Source organism: Nilaparvata lugens, chromosome 10 (assembly GCF_014356525.2).
Source record: "Nilaparvata lugens isolate BPH chromosome 10, ASM1435652v1, whole genome shotgun sequence".
Lineage (NCBI taxonomy): Eukaryota > Metazoa > Arthropoda > Insecta > Hemiptera > Delphacidae > Nilaparvata > Nilaparvata lugens.
In genome coordinates this window covers 30084412-30092394 of record NC_052513.1, presented here as the reverse complement: position 1 = coordinate 30092394, position 7983 = coordinate 30084412, and the positions used below count along the sequence as shown (strand labels likewise).

The 7983-nt window shown below is 31.0% G+C and overlaps 1 long non-coding RNA gene across 1 annotated transcript; it reads right to left on the bottom strand.

Moving 5' to 3' along the window:
- Nucleotides 1-4677: 4677 nt before the first annotated feature.
- Nucleotides 4678-7719, bottom strand: LOC120353435. The gene is made up of 3 exons (XR_005572398.1): nt 7469-7719; nt 5993-6114; nt 4678-4736 (listed from the first exon to the last, which is right to left on the bottom strand). It is a non-coding gene; the product is annotated as an uncharacterized LOC120353435 (long non-coding RNA).
- Nucleotides 7720-7983: the final 264 nt, after the last annotated feature.

The following is a 7983-nucleotide window of genomic DNA, read 5'->3' as shown; positions in this document are numbered from 1 at the left end:
TCAGGTATTATATTAGGTAATTAGGTTTTTCAGAGCAATTATGTCCCATGTTCTCATCTTTCATTGCATATTGTGCCATAAGCCATATGTAATTAGGTTATAGTTTTCTTCTGGGCTTTTAACCCATTTTGCATTTTATTTTTTCTTTGCTGTCCAATACTTTGGATTTTTGGTAGACAAGTAGGTGTGATTCTTTTAGAGGTGTGGGCGTGAACCACATATGGCTGGACTCGATTATCTGAACTACTTGTTTGCGATATAAAAACCTTATGACTGCAACAACAAATGTTTGTAAAAACCTTTTGCATACTTTTGTTTTTGTGGTCCGATACTAGAGTCTGCTATCACATTGCCTTACAGACATCTAGGAACTTTCCACCCAGTCACAATAGTCAACATATTTTTTTTTCCTTCACCAGTTGTTTTTGTGGGAGTGATAGCTCACAATTATAACAAATTAGAGTCATACTTGGAATTTACAAAATTCCATAGTAGTATATTTTATTAAATATACTTCCTCATGAAAGTTCAGTACTGACATGTAGGATAGGCTCTAATTAATCTTTCTCTTCTTTGTATTGTTTTAGGGAATTTATTTACCCAGTTTTCTTTTTCTCTTGTTTGTATTTTTAGGGAACTTATTTACCCAGTATTCATCTTGATCATCTTTGTATTATAATCTTGAAATGTTTGTACTTATTATACAGTCTTTAAATTTTAAATTAGTTTAAAAAAATAATTGGTTCAATTTAAAACGTTTTGTTATATTATTAATTGAAATAAGTGTTTTGTAATTGATTTTTTTTTTTAATTTTAAAATTGTTTGTTCTATAAATTTTGATATGATTGATTATCGTTTGAAATGGATGCTGGAGTGTATGTAGAAATTTTAGTGGGGTTTGTTGATTAGAATTTTGCTGGTATGTGATTGTTTTTTGAGATGGAAACCCATTATTGCCTAAAGAAGGAATAACAGAGGTTATGACTTAGAGAGGCAGTAATGAGATAATATTTTTTGTGTTGATTACTTATGTTGATTGCCATAGATGCAGATTACTCATGAATATTGTTTGCCTTTGAAGCAAAATATTATTGATGTTTTGAATGATTTCTTGTTTAATGATTGATAGTAAAGTTTTGTCATGAAATGTAGTTTGTGTTTAGAACGAAGAGTCGAAATAAACTATAGTATCCGACAAACGATGATTAATAATATTAAATAATTTGCTTTTTATACAATTTTTGAAAAAAATTAAAACTAAATAATTTTGAAACCCTGAATGATAAATCATAAATGTGAAATGAACTTGCTATAAATGAAATGTTATACTAAATGATAATGAAATGCAGATATATTATGAAATGATTGTGAATAGAAGACCAATTGTCTGAAATTATTGAAATATGTATTGAAATTAAATTTTGTTGTGATAATCTGATGTTTTTTTTTACAATTTTGATAATGATACAGGGTGTTATGAAATTATATTTCTATTTTGAAGAATGGATTAAAATTTGATATTTGAACAGTGAATAGATGAAAATGAATGATTTTTTTTTTAAATTTATCATTGATATGTCCATATTTCACAATTTATGTATTGCTGACTGTATAATAAGATGTTAACAAATTTCAATTTCATAAATACTTAAAAATAATTTTCATGTGTATTAGATTGTATGGATAGCCTAATCAAGTTTTTCTTCTTAGTTTATAAGCATTTTAAGATAACAGGTACAGCACAGACATTAACATTGAAATAGTTATCATGTGAATCTCGAAATCAGCAACAAGTGAACGCCATGAAGAGTGTTAAGAACATTTGGGTGATTTTCGAACTAGTGTGACTCACTACGCTGCGGCCTACACCAATAACTACGCCAAAATCTACGCTGATGCCTACACTAATAACTACGCCAATAACTACGCCAAAATGCCAAAATCTACGCCAATGCCGCGCCAATGCCAATAGCTACGCCAAAATCTGCGCCAATGCTGATGCCAAAGCCAATAACTATGCCAATGTCAACACCAATATCACACTAATAACTACGCCAAAATGCCAAAATCTACGCCAATGCCTGCGCCAATGCCAATAGCTACGCCAATGCCTGCGCCAATGCTGATGCCAACACCAAAATCAACGCCGATGCCTGTGCTGATATCAATGCCTGCGCCAATGCCAATAGCTACGTCAATGCCTGCGCCAATGCAAAATCTGCGCCAATGCTGCACCAATGCCAATAGCTACGCCAATGCCTGCGCCAATGCTGATGCCCACACCAAAATCAACGCCGATGCCTGTGCTGATATCAATGCCTGCGCCAATGCCAATAGCTACGTCAATGCCTTCGCCAATGCCAAAATCTGCGCCAATGCTGCACCAATGCCAATAGCTACGCCAATGCCGGCGCCAATGCTGATGCCCACACCAAAATCAACGCCGATGCCTGTGCTGATGTCAATGCCTGCGCCAATGCCAATGCCTGCGCCAATGCCAATATCAACGCCGATGCCAAAATCTGCGCCAATGCTAATGCCAATGCCTGCGCCAATGCCAATGCCTGCGCCAATGCCAATATCAACGCCGATGCCAAAGCCGACACCAAAGCATACGCCAATAGCAATGCCAATGCTTATTGCTGACTCTGTATCTCAAACTTCAACACTACTGCATTACCTGGAGGTAATTGCCATCCATGTTCACATTCACAACTTTGAATTCAGAAGAACAGTCACAGTATAATGAAAGAATTGATTCAAAAAATCCTCTCCTAAATTATTCCTGTATGCAGAACTCTAAACCTTGAAAGCTGAAAATATCAAAAAACCAAACCTTACCTAAATTAATCCTCACCTAAATTAATCCTGTATGCAGCGTCTATCTCTTTTCCAAAAAACGAATTACATTGTCATTTCAAGCCTGAAATGTACATTGTATATTACAAATATGATACAAAATTTATGTGACTCTGTATTGAATTTGAATGCAGCCGTCTACTACAAACATGAAGCAATGCTAACTGAGATGTCACCTGTATCGAGTTTGGTATGCAGCAGTCGACTACAAGTATCAGCCCAACACTACGTGCATCCAGATCAGCCCAACACTTAACGTCATCACATTGGAGTCACACTTAACTGAAAATCATACTGAGTGCCTTAACGGACTGTTTTCCAAAATGTGCATCAATAAAATCAACCGCGTCAATAGTGAAAGAAATGAACATTTTTGATTTATTGAAATTTTATGTGAAAATTAATGTAACAATTCATCAATTCATTTAAAAAAAAAAAAAATATAATAATAATAATAGTTTTTTTATTCAACATACTAAATTTTTTTATGCAATAAAAATTGAATTTTTCTATCTATTAAATTTATGTGCAATTTCAAAAAACTATTCTTTACATATTAAACTTTCTGTTGAGATATTTTTCTTTAAATTATAAAGCTAAATCAAAAGTAATATTGATATTCTATATTTTGAAATATTGTTTGGAAACATATAACAAACGCTATTGATGAATTTTTATAATAATTTTCAATTATAGGGTGACATGTAATGTTTTTCTAGAAAAAATTGTTACTGTGACTCCAGTGTGATGACGTTAAGCTGTGTTTTCGTAACGGGCAGAAGCAGAATCGATTGCAGCGCACCCAGGCGGGCAGAAACAGTAACACTCAAAGAACTAGTTCTTTGACATGAATTTTGCTTTATGTGTTATGGGTAATGAACTTTTTGGGTTGTCCAAAAGGTAATTCTAAAATGATTATTGGATATTTAATTCAATAAAATGGATAAATATCTATTAATTATAAAAGGTAACTAGTACCCTTGTGATATTCCAAAATGAAACATGATTAGTTTCGACTTGTTCAATAAGGACTCTCTTGACAATGACATAATTAGAAACTGCATGCTCATGCTTATTTTGAATATTTTAGGGTAGGCCTACTAGTTATTTTCTATAATTAAACATTAAAGTTGCCCTATCAAAATTAATACTCTATTAGGGTATTAATTAGAACTAGAGTAGCCATTCAAACTCCTTATTTACTATAATGTTCTAAAAGCTTATTAATTTTAATCAAAGCCTTGGAAATATAGCCTAGAAGGTAGAATTGAAAGTCATTATATTTGATGTGGCTTGGAACATAATATTTTCAACTTTTGCTTGAGTTATTTTTCATATTCAAAGAATTATTACCCCTTCAATGCAGTACATAAGTACTATTACTTAATTCTTATTGCAATACATAATTGTGATACCCTATTTTATATCCAATTCAAGTCTATTATTTAACTACACGTTACCTCTAGCATTTGCTAGTCAGCAATGTTAAATAATGTTATTATTTCCAAAAAAAGTAAAAGCCTTAATGAACCAATAAAGTTGTTAATAAGAGTTCGATGCTGTTGGGTTGAATATAATTTTAAAAATCTCTCAAGTATAAACCATCAAAACTCATTTTATTAGCTTCATGTCACTTGCTGTTTTATTCAAAACTACCTGAATTGAAGCAGTTTGCAGGAGCGATCAGAAGAAGAAGATATTATGAATAACATGAAATAAAAACATCAAGATGTACTGAAAAAATGAATATATTTCTTAGATTAGTCCATCTCTTTCTTCTGTAGGCTACTACATCATACATGATCATATCCATGGAATATTATTCATAGTTGATTTTCTTTGTCATCCTCTACTTCTGGCTGGTACACCTCTAGGCCTGAAATCAAAAAGTTATTGATAATTATTATTATTCATTATAAAAAAACTTTGCAAAGTGAATTCTGAAATTGATTGTTTGTAATCTGTATAAGTTTTTAATTATATTTCTTGGAAGAAATCCCCCAATAATGACAAAGTAATATTATATGAGAAATTCCATAAACCAACAATCAGTTGAATTATTATTGGCATCAATCTGTAAGTTGTGTAATTCTGAATGATTGATTGAATAAATAAATAAATCTCCATGCAGGAATTGGGATTAATCAGTGTGCCCCAAGGTCAAAAGAACTTGTTGGTGAACAACATATTTTTGGATACCATGAACAATTCATTTATTTCTGTGGTCAGTAGGCCTACTTCTCAACCGTTTGGTTTACTAAACTCTTCCAAAATGTACTGCATGAAGTAATTATTAGTTCTACATTCAGAGAAACAAGTTTAATGAAACAAATGGGAATAATCAATAAATTAATTGCTTAATCTGAAATGATGATTATCTACAACATTATAAGTAGAACTAAGTGATTTGAAAATAAATACCAAACTGTAAATACATAAATCTCTCAAAATAATGCAGGTATTTCATGAATTCAATCATAAATTTTAAAAGGTGGAATCACTGTCATTAAAGCTATTATTCAGTGTTTTCTACCAGCACTTGCTGAGTGAATTTTTGAAGTCATCTATTCATAAAGTTCAAAATTCACTCAAGATCAAGATGGACAGTTGAGAAGATTGTTTTAAAAACAATGTATTCACTTATCATTCAGGGAATAGAGCTGTTCATAATATTTGGGATTCCTTCCATAAAGAAATAATTTATGTAACAAAATCTAATAATGTGATAACATTTTAACATCAAATTATGTATTTAATGTTATCACATTATTAGATTCTGTTACATAAATTATTTCTTTATGGAAGGAATCCCAAATATTATAAACAGCTCTATTCCCTGAATGATAAGTGAATACATTGTTTTTTAAACACTCTTCTCAACTGTCCATCTTGATCTCATGTGGTTTCACGTTGTTTTGAAATATTGTATACTGTAAGCTATTAATGATTTCAAAATTCAGTCAGTTTTTTAATTATTTTAGTCACATACCATAGCTTTATGTCTTACTAATTGAATAACTAACATCAGATCGATAAAAACATCGAAGTGGATAAACTTTTTAAAAAAATGTGAAACTGTATAAAATGACATCGCCTATATAAGTTTAAAAAATGAGTGGAATTCTATCTTACCTAACTTATTCTTATTCTAACTATGGGTTCCAATGACTTTTTCCATCCTGGTCAACAAAAAAGAATTCATATGAATTTCCTTTCGAGCACATTCTCTTCAATATTTTGTTTGTAAATGGTACCTGAAAAAAGAAACATATTTAATCTTTCAACATATATCCATTTTGGAGATAAAGTGAAGTTAATCATCAATGATAATACATAGTTTGGACTTTGAATAAATTAGAAGTGAACTGGGCCTCAATAAACTATTTACATAGTGTATAGTATACTATAGCCTACTTACATTAGGCTATATACTATAGCCTACTTACATTTGTAGCACATAACAGAAAACACTTTAAAGTTTTATAATATAAATTAAAACAGGAGACACATGACATGGATAGATTAAAAACACTAAAAAACTTACATTACACACTCTCTGCTCAGTCGAGAAAAGGGACACAGTTCCTCGAAAATTTCCGATTCTAATGTAAGTTTTTCAGTGTTTTTAATCCATCTATGTTGTGTGTCTCCTGTTTTAATTTATACTATTTACATTGATATACCTGAGATCACGCAATATATTGATCAATAGAGCATGAATAAGTGTTTCAAATACATTACTATTTTAGTTTTAAATGAGTTTGGTAGCAATGGTCAACCAGAAAAATAGTACCTATTTCATCTTTTTTCAATGACAGTCTTTCAATATTCAATTACACTGACTCTGATCAAGTTATTTCTATAACAATCTATGTAATTTTGTTTCCAAGTGAATTTAAATTAACTAAAAGAAGATTAATTTATGGATAGGTACCAAAGACAAAGTAAATGTTCTCATAGTCAGGTTAGTTTTGTTATTGTATTGATAAACTATGGGTTGAAATTTTAGGTGCAACAATGATAATGGAATTTTAGGACTTAGAATGTAATGAAATACTTCAAAGTCAAATGATGATGTTATTTTCAATAAATCGGTTTGTGAAAACTACTAGCTGCATTATAAAAATGTATTTTGTGATTAGGCCACTCAATGAAAGTGTAAAAGATTGTTAGCATGAAATGCTATCTTATCTTATCATGTAAAATTCAAAATGTTATCTTGGTTGAATAATGTTTTGAATCTGATCATTTCATGTTAATTTAATCAAGCAAGCTTGAATGAGTTTAAATCTAAATAGTTGATTAGATTTCTCTCTTTCTTGTGATAATTCTCTACCATACACAAACTGGCTAGTCTAGGCTTTACATTATTATTAAATACTAGAAGTTATACTTCAAATAAATAAATAAAAATTCGTCAACTTCTAACTTCTTGAAAAACGAAAAAGATAGCAATTTAGACCTAGAGACTAGGTTATTAAAGGCCTACTAAAGTAGACTACCTGAATAAAAATTGTAAACATGCTGGTAGGCTACTTATAAAAATTATATTAAATTGTGTACGGTAGATCTAGCCTACTTTATTATGAGAAATTTAAGTCTACTTACTTGAATCCTCTATCACATCAGCAATTTTTAACCATTTTCTATTTTTCAAATAGGTAATTCGTTGTGCAGGTCTGGAAAGTACAAAACTTTGAACTGTCGCATCAAATTTATAACGAATTTTACGCCTTTCGGTTGTAAATCCATTTTCAATTTCTCTTGTAGAAATTATAAGAATAAAGAAACCAATGGAAATATTTTATACCTCAATTTTCTACTACAAATTAATTTCACAGTATAATAGTAGCAATCCGAAATCTGACAACCAACAGCAAAATAATATATCAAAACAAACCATCCAAAATTAAAGATTGAGGTTAAAAAGAACATGGCGTCTGATCCAGAGAAAGATTCTTCTGCCGGTGTCACGTGATCAGAGCAGAAAAATATTTCGAAGCTGTCTGTTCCCGTCGACAGAATCCCGATATTAGTTCTTTTTCGACAAAACAGTTCACGAGCAGTGATCGGTCGAAGCAAAATAGCATTGTGATGATAGGCCTTAAAATGAACGGCGAAAT